Consider the following 8,038-nt stretch of genomic DNA (forward strand, 5'->3'; position numbering starts at 1 on the left):
TGAACTGAGGACCATGCATGGAATATCAATAAAGATAATTTCAGGTCAAAGAGAAGCAGATTGAGGTTATCCTGCCTAAGACCATTAGAGATTACATAGGGAGTGATTTTCAACCTTGGCTGCATATTAAAATCACCTAAAGCCCAGGCACAACAGACCAATAAAACATAAATGTCTAGAGAAGGTCCTATGCAATTCTAATGTGCAACCAGTATGAAGAACTAGGTCAACTAGTCCTGTAATAGAAAGCATAAGGCCAGTGTTCATCCAAGCCAGAGAAACAAAAGGTAAAACTCCATGGCTTCCATCCAGATTTATGGATTTAACATGCTGCCATGAACCTACTTAGGCATTTTTTCACTTTCTTTTGAAATAAATAACTGGCTGTAATAGGCAGCAACACCAATAGTAAACTATTGATTTAGGTAAGAAGGCTGCACCTTAAGTATGTGTTATAGCAAAAAATCAGGGGACAGGCCGGGCGCAGTGGCTCAGGCCTGTAATCCCAGCACTTTGGGAGGCCGAGGCGGGTGGATCACAAGGTCAAGAGATCGAGACCATCCTGGTCAACATGGTGAAACCCCGTCTCTACTAAAAACACAAAAAATTAGCTGGGCATGGTGGCGCGTGCCTGTAATCCCAGCTACTCAGGAGGCTGAGGCAGGAGAATTGCCTGAACCCAGGAGGCGGAGGTTGCGGTGAGCCGAGATTGCGCCATTGCACTCCAGCCTGGGTAATAAGAGCGAAACTCCGTCTCAAAAAAAATCAGGGGACAGGCCTAAAACAAAACTGTGGGCACAAGCAAAAGATAAGCCAGAAGGAAAATATTTCCTAAGCAGGAATTAATTCCCGAGTCTAGGATATTAACATGGCTTACAGGCAGAGAGCTATGCTACAGGTAGAAAAAAATAGTCGTGGTGAAAAGATTCAAATAATTTTACCACTTCATCTCCCGATAAGAGTCTTACTGTATTGGGCAGAAATTACTGTATCAGTTGTCATTTGTGAGTAATGTTTGTCTTATTATTTGGAATTTCACATTCTGTGTATCTCCACTTCCCCTGTCCAAAGTCACCAGGAAAGTTAATACTTATCAGCTAGTACCTAAAATACGGGAGCCAACCTCTAAAAAATCTGAAAATGGATCACTCTCTCATTTCACTTCTAACCACAGAATCCCTGTTTAGACATTTAGACAATATAATTAGTGTATTAGGGTGAAAAGCATTTCCACAAGGTAGAAAGCATTCTAGGATATCAAAGGGCCAACAGTTCCTCCTCAGCTGTAAGAAATATTCAAAAAGTGGGCAAGCTGACTTGGCTCAGTGCACCAAACAGAACATAAATTGAGTGCTACAACTGGATTTATAGATTAGGTGGTCTGCCTAGTGGCATATTACTAGTGAAACAACTTTCTGACACGACATTCAGGTGAGGCCATCTTGACTATTATAATAACATTGACATTAAAAACAAGACTATCTCTCTTTGGAGAGATTAAAAGCAAAAGAGGACATTTGAAAATCCTTCATGGGCCAGGTGTGGTGACTGGTGCCTGTAATCCCACTTTGGGAGGCTGAGGTGGTAGGATCGCTTGAGCCCAGACTTTTTTTTTTTTTTTTGAGATGAAATCTAATCTTGTTGCTCAGTGCAATCTCAGCTCACTGCAACCTCCAACTCCTGAGTTCAAGCCTCATCCTCTGGAGTAGCTGGGATTACAGGGACCCGCCACCACACCCAGCTAATTTTTGGTTTCACCATGTTGGCCAGGCTGGTCTCAAACTCCTGACCTCAGGTGACCCACACACCTTGGCCTCCCAAAATGCTGGGATTACAGGCACGAGCAACCGTATCCAGCTGAGCCCAGATGTTTAAGATGAGACTGGACAATATAGGGAGACTCCACCTCTACCAAAAAAAGAAAAAAATTAGCTGGTGTGGCACATGTCTGTGGTCCCAGCTACTAGGGAGGCTGAGGCAGGAGGATCTCTTGACCTTGGAAGGCTGAGGCTGAAGTAAACTGTGATAGAACCACTGCGCTCCAGCCTGGGTGACAGAGTGAAACCCTGTCTCTTAAAAAAAAAAATCCACCACGCCTATCTCCATATATGATTGGCAGAAGGCTCTTTATCAGGAAAATATGGATAATATGTCAGTCCCAAAAGTGGACAGCAAATGTCAATTAAAAAGAAGCTGGGGCTGGGCACAGTGGTTCACGCTTGTAATGCCAGTACTTTGGGAGGCTGAGGCGGGCAGATCATCTGAGGTCAGGAGTTTAAGCCTAGCCTGATGAATGTGGTGAGACCCTATCTCTATTAAAAATACAAAATTAGCTGGGTGTGGTGGTAGCACATGCCTGTAACCCCTGCTACTCAAGAGGCTGAGGCAGAAGAATCACTTGAACCAGGGAGGTGGAGGTTGCAGTGAGCCGAGATCGCGCCATTGCACTCTAGCCTAGGCAACAAGAGCAAAACTCTTGTCTCAAAAAAAAAAGAAGCTGAGATTCAAACAAATATTTCACATCATTAAAAGGAGTTACGTGTTTTAGCCTTTAAAAACACACTTGGCCTCCACTGGCTACTCCTGCCAAATAGAAGTCAGTGGATAAAAGCACTAAACCGGGCCGGGCGCAGTGGCTCAAGCCTGTAATCCCAGCACTTTGGGAGGCCGAGGCAGGTGGATCACAAGGTCAAGAGATCGAGACCATCCAGGTCAACATGGTGAAACCCCGTCTCTACTAAAAACACAAAAAATTAGATGGGCATGGTGGCGCGTGCCTGTAATCCCAGCTACTCAGGAGGCTGAGGCAGGAGAATTGCCTGAACCCAGGAGGCGGAGGTTGCGGTGAGCTGAGATCGCGCCATTGCACTCCAGCCTGGGTAACGAGCGAAACTCCGTCTCAAAAAAAAAAAAAAAGCACTAAACCGGGAGAAGTCTGTGGGAGAGAGAGAGAAAAAAACCCCACTAAACCCAAGTGTTCTGATATTGTTTGATTTGGGCAACAAAACAAAACATTAATATCTGAACATGACAAGAATTTCAGATACTGCAGCCTCTATATTTTGGGTCTGGCTTTCCTTTGCTTGCTACAGAAAGCTATACTCTTTTTCTTCAGCCAAATGCTCAGAGGTAGAGGAGCTGAAGTGAGTATAGAAAAGAATGGGGTAGACAGTGGCTGAGGAATCCAGCTTCCTGCCCAAGGGGCTACAGAGCAATCTTGCATATGCTCAGTGTCTAGTGGGAGGTAGACTATTCTACACTGACTTTTATGTCTTCATGAAATACCTTTTTCTCACATATGCACAAAAACTTACATATACATAGCGGGCAACTCACAGCAATATTGCAATTCACAACAGTATACCTATCCCAAAAGCTACTTTCAACCTAAGTTTTATATTAATCCCTAACCCTATTCAGGTAGATGGCAAGCCAAATTTATTTTTTTGAGGTCCCTCCTTTTGTCAGGTTTTAAAACATACATTTCACTTTTACACCTACATCTTTTTTCTCTAAAGAAAAGCTGCACTAAGTGGGTGCATTGTGTTATAATATCTTTATAAATAGAAAGTGCAAGAAATAATATTCTTAGCCAAAATACAAAGTAACAAAAAGCTCTCATAGCCTACTATGCCAATAATTTGATTTTTAGAATGAATGAAACAGCTAACAAAATGCTTCTGTGCTACCAAGGTCACAGTGGATGAGTAAATATATTTATAAACATACAGTTATGAAAAAATAGCCCAACTTACCACAAGTTATTTGCATGAACTATCTTTAGTATACCACTCTGGATTCAATGCACATGCATATACAATTGAATTATATTAGTGTTATTTTTATTGTGCCAGTTTTCCAAAAAGAAAACAGACTTTTTTTTAATTAAAGTTACATGATTTAAAATTATTTTTGTAAAAATATTAAAAATGCCATATACATTCTAAATATTTCTGCTATCTGACTGACAGCTATTCTAGAGGTGGACTTCAGTCACACTTTTAGTGACCTGTTTTAGCATCTTGGCTTCCAGAGGAAACGCATTTTAAGTTTTGTTCCCTGTACTGCAATTCTTTTTTTCAGTGGTTCTTAAAGAACCACTATAGTTAGGATTCTATTACTTTATAGGAAACTCAGTGGATCATCTTCAAATATGTCATAAACATCTGCTTCAAGATGTGACTATAAGCAGAAATCTAAACCTTAAGGAATTTCTGCTCACTCAGGTTGTTGTAGTAGCTTGAAATGGTTTAGACTTGTGTGCTGAAAATAAATAATACATATTTGGTCAGTCTATAAGGTTCCCTTTTTTTAGGCTTTGTTCTCTCTTGCAATTTAAGACCACATTTACGAATTATTTAAATCAATAGTAAGAATTATGCCTCATGCAAACACCAAATGGTTTCAAATTAGATTCACAGAGAATCTATAGGAGGGCCCAAAGGGCTATAATAGAGAATGAGAGATATTTCCATAGATCATCGTTAAGATTTTTCATTCCCTGGGACAATATTTTCAAAGGCTTTCTCTGTCATAAAGGGTAGGCTATACCAAAGTAGATTATACTAGAGTGGAAATGTGAATCCAAAAGAAAGTTTTAAGGCCTTTAAATTTTTATTCATTAAAATTTGCCCCTTAACATGTTAAGAATGAACCGGGGAAAAAAAATAATTTGCCCTAATCTTTATATGATAAAATCTAATTAATCTTTATGCCTAAAAGCCTCAAACAGTCCATCTCTGGTTATTCAACTACAAATGCCAAAGTCTTCTTTTTCCCCTCCTAGGATTTTGTAGGTACCCTAAATTAAGTCTTTAGGATTGAGTACCCTTTATTTCCTCTATTTGCATTTCTGAGGCCTGACCTAGGAACAGAGATCTCTTTACTGTGATAACTGCAGATGATCAGTAGGAAGCCTCATACAGCTAATGCTCCAAGAATTCACTGCACATGGATGGGATAATCTCAAATCTTTCTTAAGTTTATTGATTTGGGGTTCATCAATATGGAGAATGAAATTCATTCTCTGTCCATATTTCGTCTCAGAGCAGGAACAGTCTAATAAGTCAGCATGAGTTTAAATAAAGGCATCCTAAATCTGACATATCTAACCAAAAATCAAAAAACATCAATGATCTGTTATTTCAATGGGAGAGGCTCGTAGCAATTGCTAATTTTAAAAGATAACATATAAAATGGGGCGATAAATTTTCCTCTATGATAGGTAATAAGAATGAAAGGAACTGATTCATTTCTAGCACAAAAGCATGCTGAAGGAGGTATAGCAGAGGTTCAGATGGGATTAAGATAAGAAAGTAAAACTTTTCACTATCTCAAGAATATGATCCATGTAGCCACCCAATAGAAACTCCTGTTGAGATTCAGAAGCCACGTAACTTTTCCATACCACATGAGTATTCACCTATTTGTAAACTTAAAATACAACTGATATCTCTAATAAATCAATTTATTTAACAGTAAGCTTTTGGGGCCAGGCACATTGGCTCATGCCTGCAATTCCAGCACTTTGGGAGGCTAAGGAGGGTGGATCTCTTGAGTCCAGGAGTTCAAGACCAGCCTGGGCAACATGGTGAGATCCTGTCTCTAAAAATATACAAAAATTAGTAGTGGCACACATCTGTAGTCCCAGCTACTCAGGAGGCTATGGTGGGAGGATTGCTTGAGTCCAGGAGGTTGAGGCTGCAGTGAGCTGTGACTGTACCCCTGCATTCCAGCCTAGGTGACCAGATGAAACTGTCTCAAAAAAAAAAAAACAAAAAAACGGTAAGCTTTTTACTCCCTCTAGAGTATTTCTGGTTCAGCATTTAGTTACTGTGGCTTCAAAGCAAAAACAGGTGAATGTTCACAACTTGGAACACGGTACAAAATGAAAATTTTGCTATAAAACTTGTGAGGAGAGGGCAGCTAAGGAAATATGCTCCAGGTATTTGTCTCATTCTCCTTCTAGCTCCTTTAGTGACCCACGGTAGACATAATAAATAGTTTCTACAGCACAAACAACTGATGGATAAATAGCAAAGGGTCAAGACCAAAAAAAAGAAAAACCCTGATGCTACCCCATAACACATCAGAAATAGCCCCAACTTGTGGACATGCCCTCCATAAAGTGGTAGGGTATTTCCTCTCTCCTTAAATTTGGGCTGACCATTGAATTATCTTTTTCCCCCCTCATTCTTGCTGTCATCTTACCATTAAGTTCTTTGATGAAGAGTACAGTGGTGACTCTATGACAGTTCTAGGCCTGGCCTTTAAGTTGACTGGCATCTTCTGCCCAGCCTTTCAGAGGCCTGAGGTGTCCTTGTAATAAGTCTGACCACCTTGATGAAGAGAACCCATAGAGAGTCCTTAGACTTCATGGAGAGAAAGAGGAGCCCTGCTGAGCTCATCCTGCTAGTCCCCCCACCCAGGTGTCAGGTATGTAAGTAAGATCATCTTGGACACTCAAGACTTGTCTAATTACCTGCTGAATACCATCAGGTGATCTGAGTCATTGCCACAGGGAGCAGAATTGCCCAGACAAGCCCTTCCTGAATTTTCTGATTCACAAAATCATGAGATATAGAAAATGGTTGGCTTTAAGTAATTAAAATTACTTAATTTTAATTTTGTTACCAGCAATAGGTAACTGGAACTCTTTCAATTTTTGCCTTGATAGTACCTCACTATTAGACCTAACCACATGGGTGACTCCTCTGAATCAGTGGGCAATATCCACAGAAAACATTCACTATTTAACTCTGCTCAAAGATCAACTGCATCAGCTTTTGAAGAATCTTCCAATCACTTACTCTTGAATTACACATTCACTAAAACAGTACTGTTTCTGGCTACTGTATATTCCAGTCAACCTCAATTCTTTATAAGTAAATGGAGTCAACAGGACATCATGCAGATAGTTTGGGCTTTGGAATCAGATTGGTAAATACCAGCTCAATAATTTACCAGTTATGTAACCTTGGGTTCATCAGTTTTCTCATCTGTAAAATGTGATATAATTATACCTACTAGAGGCAACTCTAGTGTTAGACTGCCTGAGTCAAGTTGTGTCTCTTTCTTTCCCTCTAAAATGAGGATAATACATTATCTACCCTCATGGGATTGTCATAAGGGTTAGATGAGTTAATCAACGTGAAGCACATAGAACTGTGCCTGGCACATAGTAAGCATTCAAAAAGTTATTTTTAACACTACTGTTATTATCTCATAGTATTATTGTATTAACTGCAGTTATGACAGTAAAACACTTAATACAGCTAATTCTGTCCCCTTTTTGATCTTTTATCTCTATAGTAAAAAGTGCAGGCTTTTCAAAAGCAATACATCTCAGACGCCAACCAAATGGGTTTAGGACTCTCAAGTGCAGGAAGACACATCATGTCTGAACTATATCTAAAGCCAGTTTTATTATACAAATTCCAAGCTTGTTGTCTGGTATCAAAAAGTACTTAATCTTTACCTAATGAAACAGATTCTCCTATACATTACCTATCACTGCAGACAGGTGATTTCATAGAAGAGAAAACATGTTCCTATGAAATACTTTAACTCCTGGCATTATGGATTAACTGAGATCCTAAGATTCACAGTATATTAACTTGTGGTGGAGCCCATATGAGATCCTGGACATAAAACTCTCTTAACTGGGGCCAGGCACAGTGGCTCATGTCTCTAAGTGCAGGACTTTGGGAGGCCGAGGCGGGAGAATCACTTGAGGCCAGGAGTTTGAGACCAGTGTGGCCAATATGGCGAAACCCTGTTTCAACAAAAAATACAAAAATTAGCCAGGCCTGGTGGCATACACCTGTAATACCAGCTTCTCAGGAGGCTGAGGCATGAGAATTGCTTGAACCAAGGAAGTAGAGATTGTGCCACTGCACTCCAGCCTGGGCGACAGAGCAAGACTCTGTCTCAAACAAAACAAAACAACAAAAAACACCTGTCTTAACAGGATGGTGTATTCTAGCCCCCTGAACAGGACCTATTGAGTAGACATAAAAGAAACAGGAAATAGAAAAGT

Source organism: Callithrix jacchus, chromosome 18 (assembly GCF_049354715.1).
Source record: "Callithrix jacchus isolate 240 chromosome 18, calJac240_pri, whole genome shotgun sequence".
Classification (NCBI taxonomy): domain Eukaryota; kingdom Metazoa; phylum Chordata; class Mammalia; order Primates; family Cebidae; genus Callithrix; species Callithrix jacchus.